At 49.5% G+C, this 17,651-nt stretch overlaps 1 protein-coding gene across 8 annotated transcripts in view; it reads left to right on the top strand.

Annotated features, from left to right (window-relative positions):
* Positions 1–17,651, top strand: part of Epb41l3 (erythrocyte membrane protein band 4.1 like 3) — a 186,649-nt gene that overhangs the window by 18,746 nt on the left and 150,252 nt on the right. For 4 of the 8 annotated variants that reach the window (XM_023720387.1, XM_023720388.1, XM_023720389.1 and 1 more), the window contains exon 1: positions 11,616–11,915. The exons of 1 other annotated variant lie outside the window; for it this stretch is intronic. The gene's annotated coding sequence lies outside the window, so the exon portion shown is untranslated. Of the gene's footprint in view, positions 1–11,615; positions 11,916–12,551; positions 12,627–12,681; positions 12,777–17,651 lie in introns of those variants that run through there. 3 more of the 8 variants (XM_012515712.2, XM_023720384.1, XM_023720383.1) reach the window with 3 other exon arrangements.

Raw genomic sequence — 17,651 nt, 5'->3', positions numbered from 1 at the left:
CCCAAGTGAAGGTAGCTGGCATAGTGCTGGGCATTTCAGACTCGCCCAGCTGCAGGTGCCTGGGATAGGGCTGGGCATTTTGACTTGTCCTGCTAGAACGTATGTACCGAGTTTGCAGCCTGCCCAGCACACAGTAAGTACTCGAGAACTAATAGCTGTTGATGTCAGTGGAGAAGGTTCTGGTGCTCAGACTCTTCGGTGCTACTCCTTGGGCTCAGACTGGCACACTGAACTATTCTGAGGATTGAAGGGTTTTCTGCTTATTGATAGTTAAAACTCAGGGCTTCTCTCCTTCATCTCCTCCACCCTCTTCTCTTCTTTATCCTCTTCTTGGTTTTCTTTTGGTGCCAAGTGGCTTTGACCTCTCTTAATCCCCTTATCCATTGTCCTGGCGCTGAGTCATTTTGGCTTCCTCAAGCAAACAATCTGCCTTCACTAGCGAGCATGTGCAGTTTGGGAAGTGGTTCTCCCATAATAAGGCACACGCTTTTGACTTTCCCCAACAAGCGCTCTAACAATGCCTCTCCCGAGAGTGGCTGCTGGGCAAGCTGGAGGGACACACTGTGGAGTCTGTGCCATGCTCAAGGAGGCCTGGCACCCCATGACCACACGCTGTCTGCTGGGCAGTGCGCCCCAGTCACTGCCTGTACTGCAGGCCGAGCCGAGGCTGCCCAGCGACCAAGAATGGATTTCTGGGTGCCGTAGCCCTCCAGAGAGCCAAGAGCAGTCCTCCTCAGCCTTGGCAAATGGGCTGGGCCTACAGAGACCTCACTTGGCATCTAGTCCCCCGTGTCCATAAAGGAGAGACAGGAGAGGAAACCCTGGGGACCCCAGGTGCCGAGACTCAGGGAGACCGGCCAGGAGGCAGGGAGCCTTGCCTGGGTGTCCAAGATCTAAAAAGCGCTGTAGAAGTCCTGTGTGTTCAGCATCTGTGTGGTGGGGGAGGCCCTGCCTCCCGACTGTGCAGCCTGAGCCGGCCACCGTCAGCAGCACAGCCGGCCCCAGCCCCGGCCTCCATCAGTGCTTGCTTACCCAGCTGGTTGCTGAGCATCCTGGCCAAGTGGGGATATTGCGGTGATCGGAGGTGGCCAGGCTCCCAAGCGGGGGTGCTCCTATGAAGGGACAGTGGTTGCTCAAACAGTCACAAATGCTCTGGTACAGTGGTAACCCCGAAGAAGCCGAAGGATGGGAGGTGGCAGCTCCCTTCATGAGGACGTATGATCTTATTAAAGACAGTGAAAGAGGACAGAGGGCTGGCTTCTGGCTGGAGTGGAAGAAGAGGGCACCCCAGCTTCTGACAGTCTCCCCTGTGACCACTGGGGTGAGGATGGCAGCACTGATAGCCTCACTTGTGGCCTCGGAGAGCTCCATCCCTTGGGAGAATCTGGGTTAGAGACCAGAGCAGAGGTAATTACAGGACAAGTGGGGTGTTGAACAGACCCAGGCAGGTCCACAAGGTCGTATGCAAAGGGGAATTGGTGACAGGTGTGGTAGTGGGGCAAAGGAAAGGAGGAGTCCGAGGATGCTGGGGTTCCCCCGGGGCGGCTGGGGGTGGCTGGGTTACCCTCATGCTAGCGTTCTCACCAGTTTCCTTTAATAAGGTTGATGTGCTGTACTGCTCATGCTAAAAAAAATTACAAATATCAGTAAGAGAGAGGCACTGCCTCCCAGACCTGGGATTTGGCCAGATGGAGGCTAAGACATCCATGTACTGAACCACTCTCACCCAGTGTTTGAAGCACAGTGGTTGTAGTGGTTGTCACCTGGTCTGTGGACAGGTGACCAGCAGCCCTAGAACCTGGCTGAGTGTGGAGCCCTAGAACCTGGGTCCCCTCCCCTGGTGGAGGGAGAGACGGGGAATCCCTAGACAGACAAAGCAATGGGCTGGTGATGTCTGAGAGAACAGGAACTCACCAAATAAAGCCTTAATACTAAGCACATGGAAAGACTGCACAGGCTCTAAGCTGGAAATGAGAACATTTAAAATTCATCTTTCCTGGGCAGGCAAAGGCAGCCAAAAAAAATGAGCCATTTCATGGGAGAGCAAGGGACACACGTGATTTGTGAAGAGAGTGGGTGGTGACTTCTTTTCTTCTGCTGGCCTCTCTTAGAAGTATTCACTGCTTGATCATCACTAGATCTCTATAGATATCACCATGGCAACAATTGATAGGAAAACTGCCATCACCTCTGCTTTGGATGGCCTGATGTCTTCTACTGTCCTGCTCATTTCCATTGTTTGTGCCCATGAGTGAAGAGGGGCCTGCTCGGAGCCTGGCATCCCAGCTCCTGTCCAGGAGAGACATGTCCCGTGACACCCTTTGGTGTTGGGCATCGTGCTGAGAGCTGGCGCACTAGATAGGTGACGAGGAGAGACAGCTGAGTCCCCCAGGTGCCTGACCGTAAGGACAGGGAGCCTTGTGGGGTGTGGGGGGGTTTCGCCCACATCATTCCCATCACTGAATGGAAGCGATACCCAGCATCTGGGGTTTCCATTACCCTCAGTCAACGAGAAGGGGCAGTGGAGCATCATAAACTGTGTTCAGGCCGACGTACACACATAGTATAGTGCGATGATTATTCTGTTTTAGTATTATTACTATTCATCTCTTCCTGAGCCTAATCTATAAATCAAACATTATCATAGATCTGTATGGAAAGGAAAATCATTGCACCTATAGGGTTCATCACTCTCGGCTGTTTCAGGCATGCACTGGAGGGTTCAGTGTTTCCCATCCACGAAGGGGATTATGACATGTCATATTTTTATCTGCATCTTTGTCATATGTCACTTGTTCCCTCTTACATTTAGTTGGTTCCTCAATTCCAGCCTTGGCCAATGGAGCTCTGCAGTTCACGTTGTCCCCCCAGTCACTTTCTGCACAGCGCACCATGCTGCATGATCCCTGCCACTCTCCTCATCCTTCCATTCAGCCAACATGTCCTGGACACCTTTGGGGAGTTGGCTTTCTGTCACTGTGACAGAACACCTAAGATAAACATCGAAGGAAAGTTTATGTTGGCTCATGGTTTAAGAGGCTCCAGTCCATGGTCCTGTGTTGTGGCACATCCTCGGGGTGGGTGCTGGGTTGGGGAGGGAGCTGACCCTCATGAGAATTAGAGACAGAGTGAGGTGTGGCTGGAGTCCACTGCCCCTTTCAAAAGCAGCATGCCTCCCGTACCTCACCTCTTTCTTCTAGGCCATAGTTTCCAAGAGGCTCCGACAGCTTCCATCAGCTCCCCAGCTGGGGGCGGGGCCTTTGGGGTGCTCTGTCATGAGTGTAATGCAGAGGAGAAGCCTGAGGAACCAGCCGCTCTTGGCTTTGTGGCATGCAGGATGAGAGGGGACAGGGATCCTAGCAAGTAAAGACATCATACAGTGTAGACAACGATAAGAAAAACTACAGGAGAGTGGAAAGGCTGGGGAAGCCCGGTGTCATCCTCACGACAGCAAGTACCTGAGAGGATCAACTGGCCGAGAGAAAAGGGTTATTTTGGCTCAGTGTTTTGGAAATTTCCAAGCAGAGCTTGAAGGGTGCTGTCTCTTTTAGACCTGTGTCAGTGTCAAGAGGGCATCATGAGGGAAGCACAAGGGGAACAAGACCACTCTCCTCTTGGCCAGGAAGTGGAGTGGAGGGAACAAGAGGCTGGGCCCGCAGTCCCCTGCAGAGCCCCGCTCCTCTTCAAAGCTCCATGCCTCCCAGCAGCGCACGTCGCTCTTGCTACATGGACTTTTGGGGGGCGCTTGAGCTCCAGCCACAGTACCTAGTTGCAGTTTTATAGCACCACGTATCTAAAGTGTGGCATGCGGTACCTTTGCAAGGTGGCCTGTGAGCACAGAAGTGAGGCTGGTGAGGACTGAGCATATCAGAGAGAAGAGCTGACACAAAGCAGAGGAGGTGCCCAGCTGGCATGAGGACCCACAGTGGCCGTTCCCACCAGTGTCAGACACATAGCGTGGCCGGTAGATGTGGCCGGGGGAAGGAGCTAGCTCGCGTGATGGCAGTGACGTAAGTGCTGCAGGCCTTAAGGGGGCTGAGCTGTGAGGCACGCAGCCCGACGTATGCTGCGGTGGGCTCACACGGCTCCAGCTGGGAGGCAACCTTAGGAGGAACGTGCTTGTGAGGGCTCGAGCCGAGGCACCGATGGGTCTTGGCCACTCCCAAGTGGTTCTGGTTATATTTACTAAGACAGTTTCCTACAGAAACCCCCAGTGTGCCACGTATCTTTGTGTGTTTTGCCACATGCTAGAACTTTCTATTACTCATCATTTAAGATAATCACGAGTATCTTTTCAACACCACACAGGAACTTGGAAAAAAAAATTGAGAATATGTTTTCTGGCAGTTGCGTAATGAGTTGTTGAAATTCTAGTCATGGTCCAGCACGTGCTGCAGGCCCTTTATGCTTGGTGGGGAACATGCCTTCATTTTACTGGCAGCGCTGAGGCATGGGCAGCCAGCCACAGGAACGGGTTTCCCTGAGTGTGGCAGCGCCACCGCGTGTGACCCGTGTGTGCTTGAGTCACACGTGTGCTCATTCCAGGGGCTTCTTCCAATTACTTTAGGGAGCCTTTTCCGATATAAATAAGCACTTCCTATTAATTTCTTTTCTCAATACTTCTCTTTTGCAGAATCTTCTTTAAGATTCTTTAAAAGAAATACATATATACAATATATATCTGCAGATATTTATGGGGAGCAGTACAGTAACTCCATAAATGCATGCCTCGTGCAGTGATTAATTCAGGATAATTAGTGCGTCTATCTTCTCTGGCACCTAGTATTTCTATGCATCGGGGACCTTTGGACTCTTCTAATTATTTTGAAAAGCACACAGACTTGTAGACCAGCTAGCATTTAACTGTGATTTGACACAAGATCCAGTTCCCCCCAGTGTTCTATATTTTGGAACCTATGGTCCAATCTCTACTCCTTCCTAATGACTAGTGACCTCTGTTCTAGTCCTTTCTTCAATGAACTCAAGGGTCCTTTAGGTTCTACATGTGAACACCTAGGAATCCTGTCTCTATCTGGGCCATTTCACTTAACATAGTCTCCATTTGTTCTACCCACTTTGTCACAAATGACAGAAACTCAACCTTCCTTATGACCCAGTAATGTGTGTGTGTGTGTGTGTGTGTGTGTGTGTGTGTGTATAGCGCTTTTCAAAATAATTAGAAGAATCTAAAGATCCCCTGTGTGTGTGTGTGTGTGTGTGTGTGTGTGTGTGCGTGCGTGACACTGTTTCATCTACTCATTTGTCACTGGACATTTAGTTGGTTCCCCATCCTGGCTACTGTAAGATGCTTCAGTAAGCAGGGCTGTTCAGGTATCTCTTAGCTATAATGATTTTTTGAGAAATTCATAACACTGTGCTTTAGTGCTTTACTTTATCCCTTTTGCCTCCACATACAGATCACTTGGAAAATGTTACATAAAGATGTTACCAATGTTATGTACCCAGGGGTTTTGTCCGTTTGGTATACATCTCAGGTATTGGTACCTGAAATTGGAAATTTTAATTATGAATTATTTCAAATGCACACAACACAGAGAATTGTATCATGAGCCCTTGTGTGCTTATCCCCAGTCATCACCACTAACGCTGGGTGCTGTGTTCCAAACCCTCTCCCAGAGGATTCTTGCAAGGCACATAGAGATCCACCCATCCATTTTAATAAAACAGGAAGTGGAAGGAATATTTCAATGAATATTGACATTGAAGAAAGTGGACATGTGAAGGCCACGTGATCCTCAAACACTGTCGACTGCTCTGTCTGTCCACAATGGCCTTTGTGAGAATAGAATTTGGGGTGTGTGCCTGTAGGGTTCTGTTAAAGAATGTCATTTGGGATTGGGCATTGTGAGTTCTGGGGAAAATTAGAAGGAGAGCTTAATGGATTCCCACTCAGAATATTTGAGGGGTAATTGAAGACTGAACCCAGGACCTTTGTACTGAGCTACATTCTTGGCCCTATTTATTTATTTATTGGTGGTACCAGGGATTGAACTCAGGATCTTGCACTTGCCAGGTAGGTGCTTATGCCACTGAGCTATGTCCCCAGCCCCTCCACTCAGAATATTCACACCTTGACTCAGAAGCAGTACCATTCCTGGCCATGAGATGACTCAGTGAAGCCCGGCTTAGAGGGATGTACAGAAAGATCTGATGCAAGAAGGTGAAACAAGTCAATGGAAGATGATGGATGGAAGAAGACATCTTCCCAGGGAGGGGAGTGCAGATGTCATGGAGAAAAAGCACCAATGCACTGCCAAACTTACCTCAGTCCGCAGTGGAGAAGCTCTGCAGGGCACTGAAAAGCCAGGTCACACATCCACATCGTCACAAAGGCAATGTTGGAGGGTGGAATTGTGGGCAAGTCATGTTGTCCAAGTGACAAGCTCTTAGAAAACTGTCTCCTCTCACACAGGACAACACGCTAGCAAGGAGCTTGACCCAGGGCCCTGGTGACAGGAAAATGTCTTGTCTGGGACATTACTGACAGGTGCCCTGAGTGTCCTAGCGGCACAGCCTGCTGCTCATAAACAGCTCAGCCCATGAGACAATGGCAGTCTTCCCTTCCTGAGCTGAAATCTCATCTTCAACATCCCTCTAACAAAAGAAACTATTTCTGTTGCTTCCACCCACTATGTGATCATATATATCATCATATATATATATATATATATATATATATATATATATATATAGAGAGAGAGAGAGAGAGAGAGAGAGACACTTGAATTTCTCTTCCCCATAGATCTTATCAACCATAAAACCAAAATAATCTTACAAATTGATGTGAAAAATGTAAGATCCATATAATAAAATTAACAAAATATCACTTTAATAAGATTTATGAGTTTTTTTTCAGATATACCCTCTAGTCAGTATACTCAATTTGGTTCACTGGTTAGCCAAAGGAATTCCTGTCTGCCTAAGTCTGTCATACCGAAAGGTATCGATGATCATAAAGTCTCTGTTTCCTGGGCTTAAGCTAGTCAGCTCCGCCTTAACCAAAACTGCCAGCGATTAGCCTTCGTTTTCCCTTTTTAACAAGACAGCCCTTGGCAGCTTTGCAGAGATGTTTTCTGCACTTGGAAATTAGGGTCAGAGCCATACAGTTACTGCAATCTTCAATAAATGGGCACCTAATGCAATTATTGCTGGGACCGGGAACAGAACAATCTTTCATTGTTATTTATTACTACACTCACTGCTAATGAGCCGCTGTTGTGGACCTGTGCGTACAAGGACAGGTTCCAAGCACTAAGTCTCCTGCAAAATGGGAATGTGCTCATGCAGTGCAGGCTGCCTTAAGCTTAGACACCTGAGTGGGTGAACAAGGATGTCATACAACCTCAGCTTTTTCTCTCTTCTAGCTTCTGTGAACATTTGCCTGCATATTACTTCATCACCTGTGGGACTGCTGGTATCAGCTGGCCACCTAGACCCAAGGCAATTTATAGTCACCCAGAGAGCTTCCTAAAAATGCCTGGCCTCCGACTCAGAGCTTGTGCTTTGCTTAGTCTGAGGCTCCACCCAAAATGTACATTTTAAAAACACTCTGATATAAATGGAACAAATATGTTTATCACTTTCTAAGTTTATTCTTCACACAAAAACAAAACTGAGAAAACTATGTGCAGCCAACCTGGCTTGAGAAAGACCGGGAGTCCTCCTGGCTCCTCGAGGAGCCAGGAAAATCAGGCAAACCCTCCTAGAACCCAGAACAGGGCAGGAGCAAGGCCAAGGGCTGTTTGCAGGTGGTTTCGACCTGCTACACAGACCTTTTCCTGTGACAAAGGCTCTGTAGAAGGTGTTTTCATGGCTCCCAGGGCATCCTGGGAGCTGCAGGGTAAGAGGGGCCAGGCGTGAAAACTGACACTGTGAGGTGCACATCGGCGAGATGAGGCGGAAGGGAAGAGTGTGTGGCCGATGGGAAGCAGGTAGGCAATGCAGACATTTTTCTGCGAGTAGCTGCGGCTCTGTGAAGTTAACCACCACACAGTTACCTAAAGAGGGCAATGCTAAGCTGCAGATCCCACTGAGAAGTTAAACCAGATTTCTGAGCGTGCAAAGAGGCTCCTTCCTTCCCTAGCTGGTTTTCCTTGGTAGCTCCTGGAACGCAGCACAGTGGCTGGTCAGGATTACTTACAAGTTCATAGGCAATAGACAGGCTTGCCAGCACTTTATGTCTTCTTTGGTGAGGGAGGCTAAAAATGTTAACTGTCTTGGTATAACCAATAGAAATCATTCATTTGGGAGTTACATTTAATGCTTTGGATCACCAGTTCCCATTGTTTATATTTTATTTTTTCATTTTTATATTATATATAAAAACTACAAAGAGAAAGCATTCAGACTGGATTCTTAATTTTAGGGGAAAAGAATAGAATTATTGAACATTTCAAGTTTATGTAAAACTAGGCATTTGAATAACCCTTATAAATTTATTGTTAGAAATTATTCTCTTTAACAGGGTTAAGATCTATTTCTGAAATTGACTAGAAAGGGAGAAAGCCAAAAAAATAATAAAGGTCTATTTTAATACGATAAAACTTACATGACAGGTGTTGGCCCACCTTTGTAGCTATTGTGAGTACAAATAAAAACGACAAGGGACATGTGGAATTGAGGTGAATAAGAATGACTTTTTTTTTTTTTTTTTCCAGAACTGGGCATTGAACTCAGGTCCTTGCGCTTGCCAAGGAAGCGCTTATTACACTGAGCCATCTCCCCGTCCCTAAGAATGACTTTTTGTGGTGTGCTAGCACTTAGGCTTTTGTGCATTTTGTGATGCATTTGTAGTGCTGATAATTTTTATTTCACCTTGCGTCTGTGCGTTGCCCGTGTACAGGTGCCTTCAACAAGGTGTGCACCCCCGTATCACGGCACGTCCTGAATCCTTTGTGAGCTCTGAACACGCTCCTAAAGCCTAGAAACACTTCCAGATTTTTATCTCAGCAGGAGAAGCCTGTTGCTTTTGAATTATGAATTCATCCTTGTATTTCTCTTCCTAACGGTCTCCAGCGACACTGCGGCTGAAGACATTAGGTTCTACTTTTAAGGATTTGATATGCAATCCAGGTGCCTGGTGCTACTCAAAGCGCACTGCAAGCAGTTGTAGCAAGGGCTGGCAGCATTTCACTAAGTCAGTCTGAGCAGAGGAGGACAGCTGAGTGAGAGGGCCAGCAGCCTGGCGCTGTCGGCTTGGGCTAAGCTTCAGTACTCCTTTAATCCCCACGTTTGGGGCTGAACTTCAAATGGGCCCACTGGCCACTCTATCATTGATCTGGAATCCTGAGGCTGACAATATCACTGTCAGCAGGACCTGTGAGCTCTGCCCATCCCTATCTGGGCTGCAGGCTACAGTCGATGCTCTCGTTCAGTACCACGGAGTACCAATGGGTCCTGGTTCTATTAATTCTCATGGTAGGTGGAGGTTCCGGGCATCTGGCTCTTCAGCTTAGGCTGAATTCACACAATCCTACTGGCAGTAAGGTACACCCTTTTTGCCAAACTACAGCTAGCGTTCTGGTCAGCTTCTCGGCTTTCAGGGGTGTGTGGTAGAGCAACTATAGGAGGCCCATGAGTAAGAGTTCTACAATAAGCATCAGAATACCAAGGATGAGACTCCTTCCCCTTCCTTTTATTATTACTATTACTATTTTTTTGTACCTGGGATCGAACTAAGGAACTTGTGCTGCTGAGCTGTCTCCCTGGCCCACCTTTCCATGGGGGATGTCCGTGTCTGTCTCACGTTCACAGCCCTCTCCCAAGAGAACAAAGTAGGAATCTGGAGAACGGCCTTCTTGTGCCAAATCAGAGCTGGCTCTGGAAGCGCGTGAAAGGCGTTCCCCGACCTCCTCCATAACTTACAGAAGGAGCACTGCGAAGGGTCCCTGGAGGAGGACAAGCATGAAGCCTTCTCTGAGTGGGAGGGGTGTGAACCAGGCTTTCCCTGGGACAGTGAGAAGGAGGTGGCGGGAAGTTCAGCTTCTAAGAAAGCAATCAAGTCCAGCTGTGAACAAATCGCCACCTGCTACGGCTTTGCGGTTTTCCTTCTTCCTTGTGGAAGAGCTCATTTTATTTCTTGGTGCTGGTGTTTTTCCTTGTTGACTTGCTTTATCATCTACTTTTCATTATCTGCTCTCGGGGTATCAGGATGCTGTATCTCTTGTGGGACCCTGCTATCACTGAGGTGGATCGATTTTTGAAAACAGTCCCTTCTACTTCTACACCAGCAAAGTGGAAGACAAGAGACACCTTCCTTCATGTTCCAAGGCCCATTCATTTTTTAGCCCAGAATGAGTGGTTGGCTTGCAGTGGACCCAGCAGGCCTTGTGGGGAGACAGAGATGCCTGGGGGTGGGTGGAAGTGGGAACCTGCCAGACAGCAGCAAGGTAGCAGGAAGAGTGTGGTTAGAGACATAAGCAAGTTCGCAGGGAGCTGGGTGGTGCTGGTGCAAGGCGGGCACTTCTGTGCCAGGAGAAGTGACAGTGGTGGAAGACGCTGGTCAAACCCAAGTATGTCGCCATAATTGCTTCTCAGGTTCACTAGGCAGCTGTGTTCTTACGCTCATAGACTATTTCAATAATTGGCGAGGTATTCCTGCATTTCCTAATGGACCACGTCGTTCCACCGCTCTCCTCCCTAGGCACGAGTCATTCGTGTACTAACCCTGCTTTTCCTCGCCAAAAAGATTAAGATTCATGAGTCATGGAGAGAACAGTTTGCTTCAATTTAAAAAATAACAAAAATGCCGCAGTAAAATGAATGAAAGTATGAAAGCCATCTGCGTCCCCACGATAACGCCAACTCAGAGCGCACTGTAAACAGCAAGACGTGCTCCAGGCCACTTGCAGAGGGGAGCTAGCTTCTTGGTCTAGCGGCTCCACACAGCCTTGTGCGCAAGAGCTGGGCGCGCGGTGCAGACGGGGATTTCCGGAAGAAAGCCTAAGCTCAGTGAGCCCTGAACTTAGTACTTGAGCTGTCACCTTTAAGGACCGCCTAGGTGCTCACTATGTCAGGCCTTTGGGTCAGGGCCACACTGGCCTCCTAAGTGACCTGATACTGCCCCTTTAGACTGTAAAATGCCACACTGTCTTTTACAAACGTGACTTCAGTCATATTTCCGGGATCAAAATTTCGGCACACCTGCAGGAGCCGGGTCTGAGAATGCCACAGCAAAGTAGGCAGGACAGGTTTTCAACTTCCCTGCCATGGATCTGCGACTCTGCCACCACGGAGGGCACCACGTCCTTCTTCTGTGGGGTTTTCCCCTCCTGGAAACCTGGCCCCTGCGCCCACCTCCTGGCGATGGGCCAGCCCCCTGTATTCGCTGAGAGGCTTCTGTGAGCGAGCATCGTTGGGCTCCTTCCGAGCCCTCATCCTTCGCCAACCGCCTGCAGGGGTCAGGGAGTTGGGGGGAGGGGGGCTGCCAGCCCTGGGTCCTGGCCTGGAGGCTCGGAAGGGAACCGCTCCCCGCCCACGCGCCGAGCCCTCCCCTCTGCGTCCAGCCCTGAGCCGTCCAGCCCCGAGCGAGCGTGGGGCCGGCGTGGGGAGGAGCTGGGGTGCGGGCGGATGGAGCGGAAGCCTCTTTTCCGCAGCCTTCAATTCAAGTCTTCTCTATCAACTTAAAATTTCCTGACTCCCAGTCTCTGAGACACACATCCCCTCTGATTTTTTTCTCGCGAAAGCATCATAAACGTCTTGCATCCTGGGCCCATAAACCACTCACCTGAAGGTCACGGCACCCCTCTCCCGCTGCCGGGGACGCCCCGCCCGCCGCGGAGTCTGGGCGTGGAGCCGCGCGTCGGTCCGCGGGCTGCGTGTCGCCGGGCGGGGCGGCTGCGGTTCCTCCCGCGCCAGCGCGTCCGCCGCAGTCCAGCCGGCCTGCCCGCGCCCAGGTAACTTTTCAGCCAGCGCCGGGGTACGGGGGTGCGGGGTCCCCGGGGCGCGCCCGAGCCTGGTGCGAGGCTGTGGGCTGCGCCACCCTGCGCGCCCGGGACCGACCGCGGTTCCGGACCCGGCCTGGCCGGGGCCTCCGGAGGGGCGCAGGGGCTGCTCGGTCCGCCCCGGAGCGCCATGTTTCGGGGACCCCGTTTCTGAGGACCCCGGGGCCGGGGCGATCGGGGCGGGGGTGGCACTGCTGGGCCGCGGGGCCGGGGTGCGCACGGAGCATCTCCACGTTTATGTAACTCGCTCCGCCCGGCCGGGGGCGGCGGGGTCTCGGGCCTGGGCACCTGGGGGACCTGCCCGGCCTCCTCGGGGCGCCAGACCAGCTGCGCACCTGCCCCCCCCCCACCCAGGCAGGGCGGGATCCCCCGGGCAGCGCGGGGGCGGCGAGAGGTGTGGACGCGGGCTGGGTCTCGGGGACCCCTCCGCTCACCCCACTTGCTCCCCTCCCCTCCCCCTCGCGCCCCGGGCGGGGTTCGCGGCTTCTGCAATGCGGTGGGTGTGGTTACCCAGTAAATCGTAATTGTGCTCCTCTGCGACGCTGGGGGCGACCCTGCCGGCTCCCCTTCTAGAGCAGCGGATCTGAAGTTTACCTAGGGTCCTTCCGCCTGCGCAGGCCCGGGTTGAAGTTGGGAGGAGACCGTGGCGGAACGACAGGAACGGTGAGGGACCATGTGGCGCTGATCCGCCGTGGCAGGGCCGGCGCCGTGCAGGCCGGGGCTCGGCTTCTCCGCGCCGCCCTGCGGAGCTGCGTCTGCACAGAGCTCGCTTGGCCTTGCTTCTGGCCCAGTTTGGGGCCCCGAGGCACCCAGGTGAGCTGGAGTTTCTCTGGGTAGAGCTGGCTTCCTGGTAGAACAATCGTCATGCCAAGCGCTGGAAACATTGTTTTTAATTTTGCACTGATTTGTTTTAAAGGCCCAAGGACGCGAAAATGATAACACACTGTGTGTGGGAGCCGGGAACGCAGCTCAGTGGCGACAGAGGAGTGCATCAAACTTGCATGAATGCCTTGAACCGGAAGGTGGCTTCTACATGAGCTCAGCAAGATTATTTTTTTCACTACATGCTAATTTGGCATCAAAACGCTCCAAACTTTAGTTGGGGTCCTAAATTTATTGTAAGAGTAAATGTATTCAAAATTGGAGAAGTGTGACGTTAGTTCTAATTTCCAGGACATTTATGAAGAAGGCTGGATGGGAAATGCTGTCTCATTTGTAGAAGGATCTTCTGATGGGCTAGAAAAGCGAAATAATCAGATGCACGAGTTGCTGCCTACAGTTAGTCTAGCTGATGCACTCAGGCGAGTGAGTTTTGCAGAACAGACTGTTTTGTTGGTCACAAGAAAAGTGTCTGTTTGAGCTGTCAGCCACTTTTAGAGGAAGGATTGAGGAGCAGAGCTGAAGGCCAGAGTCTCTGTCATGTGGGCACGTTTTTGTAAGTCATTCCTTCTGCATGAATGTGGTTTAGGTTAAAGCAGTTTTTGTCAGATCTTCTGTGGCACTTGGATATGGGCCAACTTTGTGTTGAAATACAAGATTAGGGATTTTTGCAGTTTTATGTGTCCATTTTTTAATTGTTTGCCCAGTTGCATTGAAACCACCTAAGTAGCACCATCTATGGCCTGAGATGATGTTGTCCTCTTGGGAATCCTTTCTGAATTTACTGTATTTTGTGTTACATATGACAGGGATGTGCAGTACAAGTACCTTCCCCCATGTGGCAGGGTGTGCATTCATCTTTTAAGCATGTGCTTTAAAAAACCATCTGAAATTGATGAATTAGAATTCACGGCCTTGCCAGTAAACCAGAACTCCAAGACTAGGCTGAAAAGCAATACACTTTCTTTCTGTGCAACGCTGACTGTGAGGAAGAGAAGTTTCTTAAATCGTATGCATGTTGTAGTCATTCTTAAATATCATGGGTTCTTCCACATAGCTGGTCAGCCTCGCTGTAGAACCCAGGCCGGCTGGAAACCACGCACTCAGCCTCAGGGCTCTTCATTTAGAGAGATCCCTAATGGTGCTCCTGCAGCATCCCTATCCTCCACAAGGCTGGCTCCATGGCTGCTCATTTGTTGCAACTTCATCAGGCACTGTTGGCTCCTGGGGTGCTGTGCCATCATGTGATTTGCCCTGGCTGTAAAGAATTATGTGCTCAGAAGCAAGGACTGGGACCGGGACCGGAAGCCACTGCCCTGCCTGGCGTTATGACATCACTGTGGCTGAGAGGAGACAAGGGTGGGGCAGGCAAAAGCCAGACTGTCAGAGGCATCTGGCTGGGTAACCTTGTTGCTCCGTGCCTCTCTTCTCACACTGAGCTGCGCTACGAGGTATTTTCTGTTCAACTGGAGAAGAAGGCAATGTAAGCTGGCCGGGAACAGGCGCTTCAGAGATCCGGGACCAAGATGTCCCTGTGGAGATAGAGCAGAAATTTGAATATTTCTCTTATAAAGGAACATAGTATAATTTTTAGGGGGGCATTTAAAATTTATCTAAAGAACTACAGTAATGAGTCAATATTTTTGTTTATGCATGAAGCCAGTGTATTTCTTACTATTCCTTGTACTAAAATAGCATCCTTGATAAATTTGCAGTTTAGATTATTAAGGTTGTCCTTTTACAAGTATGTAGTATCTTTAAAGATGCAATTTATTTTCTGAGCAGGCACTGTTCTGACCTGTTTTAAGTGACATGATCGCAGTTGGCAATTTGAAAAAATTGTGAGAACTGGGGATTTCACAAGCCCAAGAGATATCTGCAGTGGTCTGAGGTCATCGATTTCCATCACTAATTTTTGCTTTGCTTGCCAATTGTTTTATGATTTAACATTTTAATCCATGTTGGAAATTCTTGTGCAGAGATGTTCAGAGACGTTTCTTTCAAGTTAGTGTTGAATAAATTACAAAAGGAACGGAGGAATTGTGAAGCCGTAAAGTACACTGATATGCTGGTTTCTGGATTTAGTGTGGAGTAGGGAAAAAACTGAAGATCCACAGAGCTGCCACACATATTCATTGTCCTTTTCTGTCCCTCTTTGCTAAGGTGACTGTCCCTATGGTGAGTGTATTGAACGTGAGGCAGCTCAGTGCAGTGCTTACTGAGCTGTGATTCCAGAAAACATTTCTGAAGAGGAAAAAAAAAGTATTTGAAGTAGAGAAGTAGAAATAGAAATTAGGTCCCAGAACTGCAGATCACTTGGTTGAAATGTCTGCAGCGTACGTTTTTAGGCCTTGAGATGATTGCTTAAATTGCACACTTTAGTGGTATAAGCTTCTATTAGTACCAAACCTCTAATTCTTTTGTAATTTGCAGTACAGAGGAAAAAGCTGACAACTTAATTTCTAGATTGCTGACGTCTTGATATACTGTTCTTAGAGCCCTTCCTTGCAAACAAAAGGGGAGGGACATCTACTCGAGACCAGGAGGACAGATGCAGTGTTTAACCTGCTCTTGAATGCATTTTCCTTCCACTTGCCCTGGGTGAGTGCCTGCTGTGGGGCAGGAACTTTTTTCTTTTGGGATTTCTTACCCAAACCAAGGAGAGTTCTAAATCCTTGAGAGAGCTGCCAGGCTCCGGCCCGTGCCATTGCTTCTACTGGTGGGTGCCTCACACGCCAGCCGCTCCGTCCGCGTCATGCAGGTTCTAGGTGCTGTGCCGCTTCAGAGAAGCAAACACTGAAGTACTAAGGAAGAAGGGATGGCGGGGGCAGCTCTGGAGTGCTCTGCCTCTGCCCCTGGCCACTGACCAGTGTCTGGAAGGGTGTCAGGGAGCAGAAGCACAGAAGAGGTGGGGAAGCAGGTGCCGGAGGCCAGGGCCGACTTGGCTCAGTGCCAAGCCATGACAGTGACACTGGTCCTGGTGTTGGGCTGAACAGATAAAATCTGTTTTCTGTTTCAGTTTTCCTTCTTTAGTCAGTTTCATGCATTTTCAAATAATGAGTTTGTGTATATTGATTGAGCCCCATGTTTCATTTCTGAAACTTTGTGTTTTCAAAAACTTAACACCACCGAATTTGGGATCTGTTTACAAGGCAGCCCTGTGGCAAAGAAAAGGCTGACAGCTTAATTTGTGGATCATGACTGTGTGTCAGAATTTGGAGATTGGGGGTCAGCTGATTGGGAGACAGTCCTAGAGACCGTACAGGAGCACTGTGATCCAAGTCCAGGGCCAGTGACGGAAGCAGCCATAACTCTTTGTGGACCTGTAATTTTGAAGAGTTGACTTAGTAGTTGAAGATTCTTTCGGAATGCAGAGGCCACTTTAGTTCGTTTATACTTACTTTATGTATGCAAGGAATTCCTAAGAAAGTCTGGAGCTGGTGGTGAACCAACGGCACGTGTGCCACGGCGGGCACACAGGGCTCTCTCTGTCAGCCGGAAGCCAGGTCACCAGGCATTGCCCCAGCAGCCACGCATGGGTAACAGCATGTACAGGGGCAGTGTCAGCACAGTGTCACAAATAGGTGGGGTTTTGGTTCCAGTTTGGGCACCTCATCTCTAAAAGGTTCGCTATGGCTGGTCTAGCGGTTCTTTAAGTAGAAAATTAGAATTCCAGTCTTAAAACTGCATGACTCATTGCTTAATTGGCAGAGTGCTGGGGACCGCAGTGTCATCTCCCACAACCAATGATGTCATGACTGTTATGAAATATGGTTTGTTACGTTCGATGTTGGCAGCCAGCTCTCTGTCACTGTCACAGATATCACAGATAATTGAGTTAGAAAACACACACACTGTGGCTTATAGTTTAGGTGAGCTCGGCCTATGGTCTGGGGTCACTTCCCCGGGGCATGTGGTGATGCCAAAGCGCACACATCAGCCCACCAGGAAGCATGCGCGGAGCGGCAGCAAGCACAGATGAAAGTCACAGTGTCCCCTTCAGGGCCACCCCAGGGACCCCAGCTCTTCCAGTGAGGCCCCATCTCCTAAAGGCTCACCCATCCCAGGCACCCTGTCTGGAAATTGTAATTTCAATCCTTTGACCATTAAGGGTCATGTCAGATCCAAACTGTAGGGTTTTGTCACACAGATTTTTATTAATAAAAACTTGATAATATTGAGTGCTTATGTACATTGTCCACTACATGCTAATATATTGGTAATTCCATTTCTTAGATGTATCGTTTTATAGGACGTATTCATTGAGTGGCCTTTGTTTCCCATCTTGGCTTTTTCTTTTGGCTGTGAGGAAGTTTTGCAAGTTTCACAACTCTTGGTAGAAAGTTTGGTAGAAATTAGCTACTGAGACATTCCTGATAGAACATTCCAGAAGTCAGAGGACCTAAAACTAGCTGGAATGCAGGCTACATGCAGGGCAGTGGGGGAAGCACCCCAAGAGGGGAGCACAGCCTGGTTTTACATGATGTTTGGGATGTTTCAGACTCTGCTATCAAGTGCAGAGCTGAGGGAAGTGATGGCGGAAGAGCCGAACGCAGGGCCATGTGCCTGGAGTCCCAGCCAAGAACTCAGAGAGGCAGGATGGCTGAGGCCTGCCCAGCCTCCACAGTAAATCCCAGGCCAGCGTAGTCGACAGCACATAACTCTTTCTCAAAAAGAGAAAAAAAAAAAAAAAAAAAGGCGGAAGAAAAGTAGGGCAGACTAAAAGCACCTGCTTAGGCAGATGTGGCAGCCAGGATTCGATCCCCAGCATGCACCCCTTGGATTCAATGAGGCAGGTGAGACTGGGCA

The sequence above is a fragment of the Octodon degus genome, unplaced genomic scaffold (assembly GCF_000260255.1).
Source record: "Octodon degus isolate 3935 unplaced genomic scaffold, OctDeg1.0 scaffold00075, whole genome shotgun sequence".
In the NCBI taxonomy this organism is placed as follows: Eukaryota; Metazoa; Chordata; class Mammalia; order Rodentia; family Octodontidae; genus Octodon; species Octodon degus.
This window is presented reverse-complemented; position numbering and strand designations above follow the sequence as displayed.